This window comes from Malus domestica, chromosome 12 (assembly GCF_042453785.1).
Source record: "Malus domestica chromosome 12, GDT2T_hap1".
Taxonomy (NCBI): domain Eukaryota; kingdom Viridiplantae; phylum Streptophyta; class Magnoliopsida; order Rosales; family Rosaceae; genus Malus; species Malus domestica.
The window spans coordinates 15,882,192-15,899,907 of NC_091672.1; the positions used below are offsets into that span (position 1 = coordinate 15,882,192).

General features: G+C 37.8%; 1 long non-coding RNA gene across 5 annotated transcripts; it reads right to left on the reverse strand.

The window, feature by feature from the left end:
- Positions 1-12,523: 12,523 nt before the first annotated feature.
- LOC103413673 (uncharacterized) lies at positions 12,524-17,461 on the reverse strand. 5 transcript variants are annotated; one of them, XR_011573939.1, is made up of 7 exons: positions 17,245-17,461; positions 16,040-16,176; positions 15,127-15,192; positions 14,780-14,958; positions 14,609-14,684; positions 14,288-14,399; positions 12,524-13,431 (listed from the first exon to the last, which is right to left on the reverse strand). It is a non-coding gene; the product is annotated as an uncharacterized lncRNA (long non-coding RNA). The 5 variants fall into 5 exon arrangements; XR_011573940.1 differs by having other exon boundaries at positions 14,780-14,858; positions 15,035-15,192; XR_011573936.1 differs by having other exon boundaries at positions 15,035-15,192.
- Between the last annotated feature and the right edge of the window lie 255 nt (positions 17,462-17,716).

Consider the following 17,716-nt stretch of genomic DNA (forward strand, 5'->3'; position numbering starts at 1 on the left):
TTTAAGCCATTTGATTCGGGTCTTTAAATCAAATAGCACCACCCACTATTTTTGGCAAATTCCATATCCCTCATTGGAATTCGAGAGTTTTGGAAGAAACTCTTAGTAGGGTATGAGAGACTCACTATTACCAAGCCCACCTCACAATGATATGATGTTGGCTAGCATTAATAATAATGAGAGAGTACTCTTACTCATTTGCATCTCTTGCAAGTACCCATCTTATTTGGCCTCTAGAGAATGAAGCCTCACAATGATATGATGTTGGCTCCATTGCACTTAGTTAAGTCATTCCCACCATGCAAGTTTGGGTAGGGATTCAAGAACAACCTCACAATGATATGATGTTGGCTATTCTCGTTGCCTACCTTCACAACATCATGTATGCGTATAGGATTCCTTCTGAGTGTAAGCACGCACTTTGTACTCTCCCATGATAGGGTGAAGCCGGTGTACGAGTCACAAACGATCGGAGCCTACCACGGTGGAAGGCCACGAAAGAGTGTTCAAAGCACTCTCATGCTTATCAACTTAATCATGGTTTGGTTGAGGGTTTTAGGTCTCATCATATATCAAAACATACATTTTAATCTTATTAAAACAATTTGGTCCTATTACAACTATTGGTCCATGTAATTGATTTAGTAGTATATAATACTCCCACTATGCTTGTAAAACGGTTTTTAAAGCAAGAGTATATGGTACTACTAACATAAGGTTTGCATTCATTGATGGACTATATAGTTGTCTTAGGACCTTAGGATGACTATGAACCTTTGATTAGATTCAACACGAGCCTAGTGTTGAATCTCGGTCTAGGGATGGTGATTGATTTTAGTTACACGTTTAATCATATTAAGGCGTGTTTTTCCTATTGGGCGTTGGACCCAACTACTCCAATTTCATGCATATCAAATAAAGCAAGAAAGGAGTACTTTAAAGTAAAGAAGAGCTTATGCTCTTTTACAACAATTGATCAAAACAAATTACTTTAAAGTAAAGAAGAGCTTATGCTCTTTTACAACATTTGATCATATCAAATTACAACCAAAATCTAATCTACACATTCCCATGGTTCAAACAAATTTGAAACGGCCTTTCACATAGCTCAATTATCGTAGGCTTAGGTTCATAATCACCCTTTCTTTAATTAATTAACACTTTAACTAATTAAACTTGAATGCAACATTTTCATTTGGTTTTTGTATCCATAGAATTGATTTAAATGAAGTTAAATGAAATGAAAATCCAATTCTCATTTAAAGAGACAAAACCATTTTGTTCTCAACCTAATTTGGGCCAAAATGCAATAACTTCAACCTTTTGGGCTATGTTGCAAAACTTAAACTTTTGAGCTCATTTTGTAAAAACACAAAAGTCCATTACTTCATGTAATTACAACTAGAACAAAAAAATTTCAACAAATTGAAAAACTTCATTAAAGGAACAAAACAATTTGTCCTTTAATGATTTTGGGCCTTTACGTAAATACATAAACTTTTGGGTCAAACTACAAAATACATAAAAGTACCAAAACTTTATGTAATTGCATAAAAGCCCCAAAAAACACCCCACTTGTAGGGTGGCCGGTTTTTAGAGTAATGAAGCCATCAAAGTTTTGAAAAATTTTCAACTAAGTCATAAAGCCATGCAAGTGGTGTGTGTGTAAGAGAAGTACTTCTTACACACCCATCACCATTTCTATCACCTTTTCAAATAAATATCTTGATGATAGATAAGTCACACCAACCAACACAAAACAAAGACTTTATGAAATCAACCAAAACTTTGAATCAAAACACCAAACCTTTTTGTTCTTGGTAAGAACATCAAGAACAATGAAAAACATCCATGAAAACTCATAAGAGCTCCATGAACATTTTCAAGCAATAAAACTCAAATTTTCACTTCTCAAAATGGGGTTAACATCCTAGGGTACTTAGGGGTTCCAAAAGTCACCTTAAAACACTTTTAATAAGACAAACATGAACCCAAAAAATCACCCTTTGGATTTGGCCGAAAATCCCCAAAAAACATGGCACCAAATTTTAGCTCCAAAATTCATGCTCATATGAACTACATCTACAACATTTGAGATGACAAATTTTCTAACAAAATTTACATTCAAAGAAGCAAGAATAAAGCTTGTAACAATTACAACATTCAAATCAATGACTATGAACTACAAAACCCAAAAGGATTCACCAACTACTAGACCTAGGCTCTGATACCACTTGAAGGAAATTTTGTGAAAAACATGTTCATTTAAGCAACATCTATTAGCATGCAATTAACAATTAAAGGCGGAATCATGCTTGTATGCACTTAAAACAAAACATTAACCATGAAATTCAAAGCCTAGTAGTTAGGTGAACCATGACTCAACTCAAGAACAAAGTGAGTTGAGAAATATTATACCTTTGTTGATTCCTCTTTGCATAAGCAAAGGATAATCACCCAAGGAGAGGGCCTTCATTCCTTGCTTCTAAGATCCATCAATTTCTAGGAGGAGGATGATAGAAAAGATTCTCCAAGTTGTCAAAATTGAGAACCTCTAAGTCTCCACACCAAGGAGAGACTTTAAGAAGATATGAGTGACCTTGGAGGATTAGAGATTGCTAGCTAATCTCCTCCAAGGGGGCCGGCCTCTTAGAGAGAAAGGGAGAGACATGTTCACTCCAATTTCTCTAAAAGAAACCCTAAATGAATTTTGGCTATAAAGTCATATTTATACCTTTATTCATTGGAGTGGCAAACTTGTAATTAAGTCCAAAAACCCACTCCTTTAACAATATGGCCGGCCTTAGGGTGTTTTTGGGTTGTTTGGGCCTTTGTGAATATTTAGTCATTAAGTTGTCATACAACTTAAGTCAATGGGCTTGACGTTCGAAGCCCATTGGGCCTTGGGGCCCAAAACTAACCTGAGGTCTTTAACGAACTTTATTCGTTTGATTAATTAACATATTAATTAATCCTTGCCATAAATAATTAAACCATTTAATTATTCTCACTCATCTCCATTGTTTCTTCAATCTCTACCTTACACGGTGTACGATCCATTAGGTTCCTTTTAGCGAGGCAGTGGGCGATTAGAACACTTTCAAATCGATTGTGAATTGAAACTTACTTTCAATTCTCCCTTTAGTGTTTATACACGTTTAGGGCTTCCACAAACCATGAGTGACACCTAGCAGTATGTCATGGTTACCCAAGCTAATCAGAAGAGGTGGAGAACCTATTCAGTTTAGGATTACAATGCAATACGGTCTTTCTCTAATACAATACTCTTGACCACATTGTTTGGTTTGATAGTTTATTCATGTCTACTATCTAATGTGATTCATTTACTTATATGATTACCTTGAATGTGATTTGGAATGACTTTCTAAATCTCATTCATACTCTGGCCAGAGATTCTTAATCATATCATAGAGTATTCTTCCTTAAACGATTTGAAGGTTAGAGATCCATTGTTGCGCATTCACTTGCCTCCATGGTTAAGTGGCTTAACCCCAACTATGCCGTAGACACCCTCCGACGAGGTGACTTTGACATAATCAAATATCAAGGACCTAACCATAAGACAACTATGATGCCTCAGGTCAAAGGACTACTTTGCATTATCCCAACTATGAGTTCTCATGTGACATGAGTATGAGAACTCATCGTTGATCGTGTTCAGTGGACTCATTCTCTATTGAGCACCTACATGCTTGTCTTGGTGTCATCACACCAATGACTCGAGACTAGTCACTCTCCCTAAGAGAAGACATAACATGTACTGATCTTAACGGATTGTCAATGCCCAATTGGCAATCCTATGATCAGGAACGTTTAGGATATGTATACGAAAGAGAATGGTCTCATTAATCTAACTTGTTTAAATTACATTCTCCTAATTACATATTCCTTGGACTTATCGTTTAAGCATATAACATTTATATGAGACGGCTTAAAACAATAATCTTTGCCCTTGATATTAAACTAGATTAGTTTAACATGTGAAATGTCCGTAAAGTATCATCATATGATTGGTTTTAGGGCAAATTTCCAACATAAATGACAACCATGTGGTGAAAATAAATCACAATATAAATATAAATCAATTAAGTGTCATGTACTCATCACGATTTCAAATCTAGTATGGTTCAAGACTTTACCAAAAACATGTAAGTTTAACAAAATATGTTCATCAAAACATTTGGAAAGGGATCCAGTCACAGAAACTTGGATCGTTCTCCCACAACATGTGCCTTCCTTTTGTTATGATTAGTTGAGCTTGCACCTTTAATAACACCTTTAGTCAATTTACTAAACAAATAAGGTTTTTCTACGTGTAAACTCGTTTATTTCCTCCAATTTGTGAGAATGTAGTACATCACATGCTTCGAGACATGGAAAAACATTGGGGTAGGTCTTGAGTCCCCACACACTGACGTACAGATGTCATGCACAGTCACACGCCATCTTGTTGCCAGTGAACGCATCGCCAATGTCGTCGCTGTCGCTTGGGAATGTGCCATTAGGTTTCAATGTGATACATCTTTATTTTTCCATTTTCCTTGTTATGCGAGAAGGATGATTAGTACATGAACATCTTAATATAGCTTCCCCTTACTATTTCTTTGCATGACCAACACACCTCTTTAAATTGTCAGATAAGGAACATTTGGCTTTTGGTTTTCATCAACTGTCGTGGCACTGGTAGAAAAAATTATTTGCGCAATAGAATTTTATGCGACAAAGCAAAATTTGTCGCTATAGATAGTCAAGCGCGAAGAATGCGAGACACCGTCGCACAATATTATCAAACATTGTGCGACGACAATTTTCATCTCAAAAAAGATCTTTGCATGACAAAAAATATTGTCGCGCAAATTGCGGGAAAAAACCCGGGGAGGTCTTTTTTTCTTCTGTTTTTTTTTTGGCAGAAAAAACAATGCAGCAACGAAACATTTCCCGCTGAAGTGTGGCACAACAAAGTGTTCGTCACGCAAGTTTTTTACTTTAGACGGTCAGTTATCTGAGTCAAAGGATTCAATGCCATTGAATCAGAGAAATCAATGCGGCATTTATTGAGGGATTTTGCCCGGCGAATTGTTCGCCGGGCAAGGTGGACAAGCTTCCTATAAATAACCAGTTTCACTGTCGATATTTCTTAAACTTTTTTCCAGATTACAATTGTAGTTGTTATTTAAATTTAAGCACGATGGCGGACTCATGTGATTGTTCGTTAATAATAATGGAGGGCGAAAGTTTCGGAAAAGGTAATACCCAGTAAATTTTGTGTTTTGTATACAATTTATATTTTTTGTATTTTTCTTAGTAGACAAGAAAAAAAAAGAGTTGCTCTTGTGGTCTGATATAGTTTTGGTGAGAGCTGCTGGCCCTCCTCCTACATGGGGTACTCAGTATTCCCGATTCCATCCAAACCCTATTCCCTTCTTCCAATTATTGGTTATCCACATGCATCCCCTTAGTTCTCGACGTCCACTGCCACACTCCACCCCTTCTCCCTATCGTTTCAACCTCACCAACAGCCCATTACCCTTCCTATGGAACTGCCCACCTTCAGTGCTCCTAAATACATGAAGATTGAGTTAACCTGGTTTTTCGATGACGATACGTATAGCTGGTTGGCTCAAGCAAAGGAATATTTGGATTACCATGGTGTTGAAGCTGATAATTAGGTCATGGTTTCGGGCTCCATTTCATTAGCGATACAAAATCCATAGTTATATTTTCCCATTTCCACTGAGGAACAGGAAGTGGTTGTATTCGTCCAAAAGGCTTCTTTCTTTCTACTTTGACTTTCTGGCAAACAATACACCTACTTACATATTCTGCAATTTCCCTCTTCATACTCGGCCAATAATAAAATGGTCGAATGGTATGGTACATTTTAGTCTCTCCTGGATGCATCGCATAAGCCGAACAATGTGCTTCATCCAAAATTTCCTTCTTTAATTCCTCATTATTCGGCACATACATTTTGTTCTCCTGCATAAGCATGCCATCTAATTCTTGAATCCTGAGGTCTTTCTTTTTCCCTTCAATTCTCAGTTGGATCATTTCCTGGATCTCTTCATCAACCATCTGAGCTTCAAGTACATGATCGACTAAAACTGGCTTGACTTGGAAACTAGCAAGAAAAGCTTCTCTTCGTTCTTCTAACTCCAACTTTACTCCAGTAGCTCTCAAATCTGTAAGAAGAGGAACACGACAAGCATACAAAGCATTAAGTCAACCTTGAGGTTTCCTACTCAGTGCATCAGCTACCACATTTGCACGACCCGGATGATACTCAATAGTGCAGTCATAATCACTTAATAACTTCATCCACCTTCGCTGACGAAGATTAAGATCATGCTGAGTAAAGAGATACTGAAAACTCTTATGATCTGTGAAGATCTTACACTTTTCACCATAGAGATAATGCCTCCAAATCTTCAAAGCAAAGACAATGGCTGCCAACTCAAGATCATGAGTAGGATAATTCCTTTCATGAATTTTCAATTGTCGAGAAGCATAGACAATCACTTTATTATGCTGCATCAAAACACAACCCAAACCATTCAAGGATACATCACTGTAGACCCCATAATTACCGTTATCATCTGGGAGTGCTAAAACAGGGGTGTGAGTGAGATAATACTTCAGTTGCTGAAACTTTGCTCACAATTCTCGTCCTACTCGAACTTAACATCCTTCCTAGTTAACTTCGTTAGTGGCAAAGCAATCATAGAAAAATCTTGAACAAATCGTCGATAGTAACCTGCTAGACCAAGAAAACTCCGCACCTCAGTGACGATTCGTGGTTGTTCCCAATTCTTCACTGCTGCAATCTTTTGAGGATCTACTTGAATTCTTTGAGCGAATATAACATGTCCCAGAAATGTCACTTGATTTGTCCAAAATTAACATTTGTCAAACTTTGCATACTACCAGTGTTCCCTTAAACATTGCAACACCAACCCAAAATGACTAGCATACTTTACTTTCAACTTAAGAGTATACCAGACCTCAACTCTTTCCTTAAAACATATAGGCACCTCTAAGCTGATCAAACAATCATCAATGTGTGGCAATGGATAACGGTTCTTACTTGTTACCCGATTCAATTACCTAATATCCATACATATTCTTAAGGTCCCGTCTTTCTTCCTTATAAACAAAGTTGGGGTTTTCCAAGGTAACTTATTGGGTTGATTGAAACCTTTATCAACTAATTCCTGTGACTGAATTTTCAATTCTTGTAACTCTGTAGGAACCAATCTATAACATAAAATCTGTACTTGGAGACAATTCAATAATGAACACCACATCTCTGTCTGGTGGCAATCCAGGTAAATCATTCTGGAAACACATTAGGAAAATGTCTACCACTCGTATGTCATCCACAAATCTAGGAGTACGATCCTGCAACACCACATGAGCTAGGTATCCTTGGCAACCTTTTGATAACAATCTCTTTGCTCTCACAACAAAAATAACGGCATGCCTCACTCCACTTTGCTTACTCACAAAAGTAACCTCTGATAATCCAAGACAATGGAAAGTAACTGATTTCCTGTAGCAATCCATATTGGCACGATTATAATGCAACCAATCTATGCCTAAAATCACATCAAAATCCACAATGTCTAACAGGATAAGATTCGCTGGCATAACTACTTCTTCCACCATCACTGGACACCTTGAATAATCATAACCGACATAGAATGACCTACCTGTTTACTTGCTTAACGAATCCAACAAATAAGTTATGGATATTACGGTCTGCAGCCCGCAATAACAATAACTCACTGTTGTCTCGATAAGTAAGCAACAATTCTTAAGGGTGCAATATTATCATCTTGCTATTCATTAGAAATACATATACACTCCTTGATCGTGCTTATTCACTACTTTCTTTGGCAACATCGTCAATAACATAAAATTTCTACATCACAATAAATTAAAACTCTAGCAAAGTAACCAAGAATGTTTAACGTGCCCATGATCAAGCCCGAAAGATTTTGAGTATCTTGTAGCTCTATGTCCCATTTGTCCACATGTAAAGCATCATCTGCTTTCCCGCCTACACTCTCCAAAGTGTATGCTATTGTACTTACGGAACAAAGGTACATTTCCTCTACCAGAGTCACCTCGCCTCTGTAATCTAGGATCTCCAGTAAATCTACCACCTCGCATCTGACCAATGGTACAAAAATCTCTACTGACAAAACTAGAATTAACTCCACTTCTTTTGAAGTTCTAAGTCTTGCGAGGTTCTTGAGACACATGACCTTTACCTTGGTCATCTTTCCTTTGATTCTCATTCTTTTCCTTGTCTCAAATTGTAAACTCTTGTTTCTTACCGTCCATATATGTTGAAGGAATAAACCTTTTCTTAAACAACTTTTTAAATAATTCTCATTCAGCTGTTTCCTCCGGTGACATCGTATAAGACTCATATCTCCACCAGGATGCAATTTCAATACTCAGAAACCAAATAGTCATCTCGACCTACCTTTCAAAAGAAAGATTCCCTTAACTTGCAGAATTTGAAATGCCTTTTCCAATGATTAAGCCATCGATCTGCTCCCTCCGGTCTTTCATTTCCATAAAGTGATTCAGATTCAACTTATAACCATTCTCAAAAGGAGTCCTTTGGGAAGGACGGATAATAGACTGAATCACATTAGTAATAGTTTCCCATAACTAAGTTAAATCGGGGAAACTTAGCTCATCTGAACAAATTGGCTATCTACAAGGCGGTAAAGTTCTGACAGAAGACACTAGGGAATTCTCAAGATGTCCAGGACTACAACTTAGGCTCTGATACCAACTGACACATCCCGTCCCGAAGAAGGGCATACTGGCCGTCACGTGAGAGTGATGTAACCATTTACACAGTTCGGAAGCTTTAAAGATACAATTACTAAGATATAACACCCGAGGGTGAATCCTACTTTTGTGAATTCTGTCAGAACACTGATGGATTCCTCGTGACCACCAAAGCTCTGCTATCTTGAACCTGGAGGGGCGCAAAACAAAGTTGAGTGGGTCAGTAAAACAAAGTTTTTTCGAAAACATTTCATTTAACAACATTTCTAACCCTTCACTGTAAAACCTATATACTTTCCCAGAAAATAGTATATATATAACCATATATAATCTCAAAACTCAAATCACAAGTCTTTAACACTTTTCAAGAAAATATGCCATGCTATGCATCAAAACATAATAAAGATGCATCAATAACAGGTGAAATAAGGAATCAACCGGAGTTGGTCCTGTACGGTTAATTTTATAGCTCAATATCCAATCCAACCGGAGTCACCACTATGACCTGTATGGCACTACTCTGCACATAAATCGGAACTACCTAAAATAGTCTGTACGACAAGAATGGTGTAAGAATACGCTCTAGTGCTTCTCTCATCAACAACTGTATAATAATCTAAAGTCACCTACAGGTCAGAACCACCTCTAGTGGTCTGTACGACATGTCGGAATCACCAATGTGATCTGTACGACATGCACCTACTTGGATCCAAGGTGAGCGTGTGGTGCAGGGTGAATAATATAAGCACTAACACCATGGGTGCAGGTTATGAGCTCTCAACATAATTCACATCATCATTAAATCACATGAACAACATAAAACTCACCTGATACTCACATGTGCGTCCACAACACCATTTAACATATATGCATCAATTACTAACTCACATATTTCATATCTATGTATGCATGGCATTTTAAAACATACTTTCATTTAAATTCAATTTCTGGGAAAAATCAATAGTATATAGGTATATATAGAAAATAACCGCCCACTCACCTGGAGTTCGCCCTACAACTCCATAGCACAACACATCGAGGCGTCATGACGATCGGCGACTAGAACAAACATCAAATCAAACCTCAGAAGTCATATCGCTAGAATATATAATTTATATAAAACACGTCACTATGCAGTTTGATCCGAAAGATCTGCAACTCAGATTTCCAATCCATAACTTCCAGAGCTCCACAATATATCCCTAGAACAACATCCTAAAATTTCCTTACCATCCAACGGTCGGATCTCCGTCAATTGTCAAAACCAAGTGACGGTTAACATTCTATTTTATGAACTTACAACTCCAATTCCGGAAGATCCGTAAATTGGATTCCCAATCCGTAAGTTCCTATAATCCTCAAATATTACGTATTACAACGTATCAAAGTTTGGTTAACATTCTAATACAATTATTGCGTCTTCATATTTTGCCCTACTCCCCCCTCCCCCCCCCCCCCCCCCCCCCCCCCCACAACTACACTTTCTCTCTTATCTCCAGCTTGGCCATCTCTGCACCTCTTCACGGCTGAGATTCGTGAGCGTCATTCCAAGGGCCAATATCTCTATTGCCCTAAGAAATACTTTTGAGGCCATACATGTGCAACCCCTCATCTATTACTATTAGATGTTGTAGTCTTCAAGGCAGCCTCCAACATAACTCCAGATAATTCTCCATGGGTACCCGACAAGCCTCTAGTGGACAACATCGTCCCCCTCACTCTCGACACACGTACCTCTCCTAAACGTACATGCGGTCTTGCTATGTGCCTTGTCAATCACATTGGCGGATTGCCTGTTCAGGTATTTGTGGACTCCAAGGCAGATCAACCCCTCGGTTGCGACTCGTCTTGGCTTCCGCATCGACAATTCTTATATTGAACTCGTGGCTATTGCTAATGGTCGTATCTGTTATACCAAAGGGCTTGCTTACAATGTCTCCGTCAATTTCCAAGGGTATGACTTTTCCTCAGATATGCGCCTATAATTCATCATGAGGTGTGATTTGGTTCTTGAAGCTGAATGGTTAGAATCTTTGGGTTTCATTGGCTACCACGCATGATGAATTCCAAAGGTATGACTTTTTCCTCCGTTTCTTTTACTTCCATCACTTCTTGTCTTCACGCATGATGAATTCCACCTCCTTTTACCATTTAGTCAACAACCACTGCAGGTTTATTACTCCCCGTCGTTGCTCCCAACTCTTCTTTCATCCATAGAGGCTAGAAGTCCAACTTACGCATTTATTGGGCAGCTGCTACAGTTTCCTTAGAACAAGCTTCAGTATTTTGAGCACACAGAACGCTACAGTGAATAGATTATCCCCAAATTTGGATATGCTACATTAGACACAATTTGGAGAAGCTTTCATGAAAAGTCGTTTTCATTTGAGCATTTTAAGTTGACATTTTGAGCCCCTGCGAATCTGAGCATCTGTCGGTGTGGGATGCACTGGGAATGCTACAGAGCTTAGATTGGCGCCAATTTTGAATATGTTGGAGTAGACATAATCTGAACCAACTTCCATGGATAAGTCATCTATATCCGAGCGATCTACATTGATGGTTTGAGGCCTGGGAGTTGACTGATGAACAGGAGCTGCTAATTCCAGCTTGCTGCCACAACTTGCATGCAGCCATGCATGTATCAATCCTCTATCAGTCACACCAACTGCCCCAAACTGGCACCCACTTATTATGGTCCTTACAAAGTCCTTGCTCGTGTGAGGAAAGTAGCCTATACTTTGGATTTGCCTCCAGGATCTTGCATTCACCCCACCTTTCATGTCTCTCTTCTTAAGCCTAAGCTGGGCTCTCATGTGGTTCCTTCCTCTGTGCTTCCACCCATGTCAGACACGGGACTTTTGGCTTGGACACCGGAAATATTTTTTGCAGCGTGGGATGTTCAAACGCGGCAACCATGCGGTCACTCGCTGACTTCAACGCTTGAGGACAAGCTTCTTCTTAGGGGGGAGGATTGTTAGGACCTTGACTTAATGTTTAACGAGGTTTAGTGTTTCCGGTTACTTTTTCTTCCTGCAATTTTGCATGTAAAGCACCGATTCCAAATAGGTACTCCGACTCCCTCGTTGACTTTCTCATTCACTGAAACAATTTTGCACCTTATCTAGTGCGAAGAGTGAAGAAGAGAATGGGTTTGCAGATTTAACTGGGAAAGAGCTACTGGTTGCGAAAGAAAGGGATCCACAAGGAACATTTTAAATATGATTTTTGGATGGGTGATCCAAGAAATGATTTCAACAATTACAAAATAAATTTGGAAACAATGTAAGAACTAAGCACAAGGATGCAAACAAGCAACTTAACATACTTGTAACGAAAACTTATATTCAATCTCTGAGCTTAGTGTCTTCGTGTTTGCTCTCCTATTTCTGTTCTGGTACGGTACAAACCAGCTCACCACTGGAGCCATTACTCTTAATCTAACGATTGAATTCTTGCGTTTAAAGTTGTCTAAAATATGGTGCCATAGATCATTCCCCATCAATGGTTGAAATTAGACACAAGTTTATGCTTCTCTGTTATATTTGTCAATATTCCAACATTTCTGGATAAAGAGAGCATAACATGATCCATCAGGTTGACGAGTTATATATATATACATGTATGTATATCAAATATTCTTCTAAGCAGCCTGTAATAATTAATTAAAATGAGAATCATAGAGCCAATGCTCTTAAAATCGAAAAAGATTTTTGTATCTAACAAAGGAGTTTAATCCATTACATTACTATAAAGAAGGGCATCACGAGGCTATACCCCATCATAAATCCTTACATCCATGTAATCTGAGTCCATAAAACAACAGTTCAACAAAATAATAGTTTCATCCAATGCGTTCTGCGTGTATTTGTGAGGTTAAGTCCGCGACGGCACATGTGTGGCAAATGGTGCCACAGTCACCACAAGATCTCACTCTTTCTATCCGCATGGTCGCGTCAAACAAAAACTGTGCAGATTTACTATTCAGGATGGTGCTGACCAGAAGCCATATGCTAGCAAAACACTTGCCCAACAATGTTTTGAAATGCTTATCCCCGTACCCTGTAGTTGTGACAGACGCCACTGATAGATAGAAGGAATCGGCCCACGAAATCTCCTCCATATACCTAATCATAACACCTCCAGAAGCTATGAGTATTGGCCCGCAAAGACATGCCGAGTAAAATCTTATGAATCCTCTTCTTCTCTCGTTGAAGCGCATCAATAACCAACAACCCAATCTGTCAACTTCCGCGGCAATTAGAAAACTCACAATGTAGTAACCCAATATCATCAAGAGCATTGTCAGCAACATGGCAACTTTATCTCCGTCACGGGGAACGATGTCTCCGTAACCAACAGTTGATAAAGTCACACTAGTAAAATATAAGTTACTAGCAGTCCTGTTGAACGCACATATAATATTGCCCACCCACTTATCAGACTCGTTGCAGCCAGACGCACGATCCTTCCCTTGATCATTAGCATATATGTTGACGGCACCAGCAACTATACCGAAAACGAAATACGTGCCAACAACAACAGCATGCATAGCGATGCTCCCAAAAGCTACAACTGGCTCTCGCAGCGGTAGAGGCATAACTAAAATAATAGAAAAACCAGACATAAGGGTACACAATTTGGCTAAAGTGGAAAAATATCAGACTTCGTATACAGTCTGTAACATAACAAGAAAACTAAAAGGAAATATGAAAAAAGGAGGAAAGAAAGATGTATAAACCACAAAAGCTTATAGGCATAACATAACGTGATTGAGGAATTATGTCAAACAGGTGGTGTACAAACTGTAACATGAACAGAAAACTAAAAACCAGACATAAGGGTACACAATTTGGCTAAAGTGGAAAAATATCAGACACTTCGTATACATTCTGTAACATAACAAGAAAACTAAAAGGAAATATGAAAAAAGGAGGAAAGAAAGATGTATAAACCACAAAAGCTTATAGGCATAACATAACGTGATTGAGGAATTATGTCAAACAGGTGGTGTACAAACTGTAACATGAACAGAAAACTAAAAACCAGACATAAGGGTACACAATTTGGCTAAAGTGGAAAAATATCAGACACTTCGTATACATTCTGTAACATAACAAGAAAACTAAAAGGAAATATGAAAAAAGGAGGAAAGAAAGATGTATAAACCACAAAAGCTTATAGGCATAACATAACGTGATTGAGGAATTATGTCAAACAGGTGGTGTACAAACTGTAACATGAAAAGAAAACTAAAATGAAACATAAATAATGGTGCAAAGAAAGAAAATGCAACTCAAATCACTAAAATCTATAGCCATAGGAATACCATAAATCACAAAAAACACAAAACTTATATGCATACCTAAATCACAAAAAACTTATGAGTGTAAAATCTATAAAATAACCAGAAAACAAAAAGAAACGTCAAAAATGGAAGGAAGAAAGAATGATGTACCTTGAATTTGAGGCAAGATGAGGTAAAACAAGCCTTCTCTCCTCCCAACTCACCCTCTCTCCCTTGGTTAATGATCCTAGGACCCTTTCTCCTCTATTATAAAAGGCAGCCCCTGTTTGGTGTCAAAATGCTTCAATAAAGAAAAGGACACAAATGCCCTTATAACCCAAAAAATACAAAACTGACAGAGAAAGCTGTATTATATTTACTATAGGTAACTTTGTAAACCAATAAAACAAATAAAAAAGCAAATTAGAATGTTTAAAGATGAGGAAACAGAAATGGAAAAGGATGAGGAAAAAAGAAGAAAAGAACCCCAACCCAAAGAGAGTGCTTGTAACTTTGAAACTCCATTAAATCTTTGACTTGTTGAGAGTAAAGCACGATACTCTGGTAACTGCAAAAGAAAGATGAATGCTAGTAATTAATTAATTGTCGGGTCGTAGGTGAAGATGCACAAATTAAAAGCAATCGTCAAACTAAAAATTGTACCTTCACATGGCTAACATGCATCTTCTTACAAAGTGGGCGGTTTCCCTTTGCTCTCACTGTTAAATGATGGTTAATTGGGCTTAATTTTTTCATTCGTGTTGAGAAAAAGAAACATTAGTAAGCAACGTAACTTAATGGTGCAGTAGAAGCTGAAGAAGATCAAAATTTAAAGAAAATACCTACACATAAAGGAACAAAAATCAAACACAAAAATATCTCCGACAAAAATGGAAAGAAACAGATCCAAATACCTACGACATTTCAGTTCCTCCGTGATGGAATAAGACTCAGAGACAGTAGAAGTTGGAATTTAGAGGAACGAGACGTGTTTGAAGTGGGGGACTAACCCATTTGCCATCATGGAAGTCAACTCTATGCCCTCCAATTACTTCCACAGAAGCAACATCAGGCACCTTCAATTCACAAAACATAGAATTGAGTTATCCTTTCCTTTATCTTTTCCATGTTTCCATGTTTAATTTTCTTTTTCGTATGTATTACATGAATGAATAGAGTTATCCTTTCCTTTATCTTTTCCCGTTACTTGATAGTTGATACACAAGTTTAGATTAGCTTCCGGTACAATGGCAGTATACAGCATACAAAGCAGCTGAGGAAAATCCAAACAAAACCCAATTTCTGTACGGACTTGGAATCATTCCAATGCCCCCTCCCCATCCCCAAACAAGTGAAATAGAAGCCAACGGTTAGTTAGTCTCTAATTATTCTCTTCCTTCAACTAGAGTTTACCCTTTTGCCCAAACCTAACGGCAAGCTCAAGAACAGCGATTTCATTCTACAGTTTTTTTTTTTTTTTTTTTTCCTTTGGCGATAATTTTCATTGGTGTTAGTATCCTGGGTGCATTCTGATGATGGAAAATATTTGTGTTCTTTGAAAATATCTACATGCAAAACTCATTCTGAATTGGAAATTTTAATTGATTTGTTTATGTCTCATACTGCAACTGTCAAGAGTATCTTTTTGTTTTTAGTTATGCTTCTTAGCCTTGGGTTTTACATATATGATCATATTTTCGTTACAGTTTTTTAGTCACTCCGAATCATTTAACTATTAGTCTATTACAAACCAATGAACTTTTATTCATATAACCTGATTCCTTTGATTCTTTTGAAGGGTTAAAGGGCTTAGTTAGTAATCTACCGGTGTGATCACCAATCGTTTGCAGCATCGTCTACAACTCTCTACAGAAAATAATTTGGAAGAGTTAGTTCAATCATTAACCTCAGAAGTTCACTAACCCGTCTGTCATCATGGAAGTCAACTCTATGCCCTCCAATAGTTCAATCATTAACCTCAGAAGTTCACCAACCCGTCTGTCATCATGGAAGTCAACTCTATGCCCTCCAATTACTTCCACAGAAGCAACACCAGGCACCTTCGATTCACAAAACATAGAAATGAATCAACAGAATTAAATTCATAACATCAAGAAATTCAATTCAAGTCATCAGTTGAAAAATCGATGCTGAGGTTGCAATAACATAGGAATTTACACCAAATACCACTACTTTGAACGTAGACCAACACCAAAATACTTTCAGCCTATTATCAATTCTAGTCGATGAAACTCTTAAAAAATACTATTTCTGCTATTTAATCCAGGAGACCTAATTCAAACATTCTTGTTTCTTTTCAGTGGAACCCAAACAGCACCCAAAAACAGATTGTGTAAGACTAACATTTAAAGCTAAACCTCATTAGATCTTGGATGGATCTATGTAATTTTAGCATAAGTATAAAACAATTTTTTTTTTTTTAATAAACAAAAGTAACCCACGATCCATCACATAACCCATTTTTACAAACACACATACAAAGAAGGATATTTGGGTTCCACAAGCAGAAAATAAGATAGATTCCGTTCCGAATTCATAATTTGGAATTGGAATCACACGAGTGCGCAAGCACACATACATAACCCTGAGCACTGCACAGCAGCCAGAACATGGTTTTGTTTTGGCTTATTGTTGTTCTTCTTTTAAATTTGAATTACCAATACACGCAAAAAATCAGTCACGACTTAAGCTAGAGTTTCAGTTCTTCATTTAGATACGGAATCACAAGAACAGATTACACAGGATACCAACACACACCCTGCAAGTCACTAACAAAAATGGTTTGTTTCTGGATTTTGGTTGCTCTTGCTTCTCCGATGCGGCAACCACCAACCATAAATCAAGCAAGATTTTTTCATAGTTTCTAATACTCCAATAAACTCCACAACTCTTAAAACATTCTAGAATTTAAAACCTACACTACTAATTACACTAATAACAAAATACAAGAAGGAAACTAAAAGACCACCAATAGATGTAGATAATAAAACACTAAAACTTAAAGAAAAGATAAACCAAGAACATTAAACCTGTATTATCGTAGATAAATTTCTATCCAAGTGAAAATTAGATAATTAGATGTAGAGTAAAAAAAGATATTTGCATACCTAGTCTGACTAACAAATTTTCCCCGACTGAAGAGCCAAAGAACCACCTCCTCTTCATCACAGATCCACAATCCACTTTATCCGTATCGTTAACAACAATACAGAAGAAATGGATTGGAGATCTGAGTCTCCCTCGTTCGTCGTTCATCTTCTTCTAGATGAGGAAGAGACGCAGAGAGGATTGACAGAGCAAAGGTGTGAGAAAAGAGAGAGAAAATTAAGGAATTAGCAATTCATAGAAATCTCAGATCTCCAATCCACTTTAATTTTCTCTCCAATCCCTCTCCGCGTCTCTTCCTCATCTAGAAGAAGATGAACGACGAACGAGAGAAATCTACGAAGAAAGCCGATCCACGGAGATCGACGAACGACGGCGTTGGGCGGCGGGCTGTGTGGGGGTTTTTTCTTGGGATTCCATTTTTGTTAGGAGAATTGCAGGGGAGAAGGAGACGGGAATAAGGTGCGAAGGATG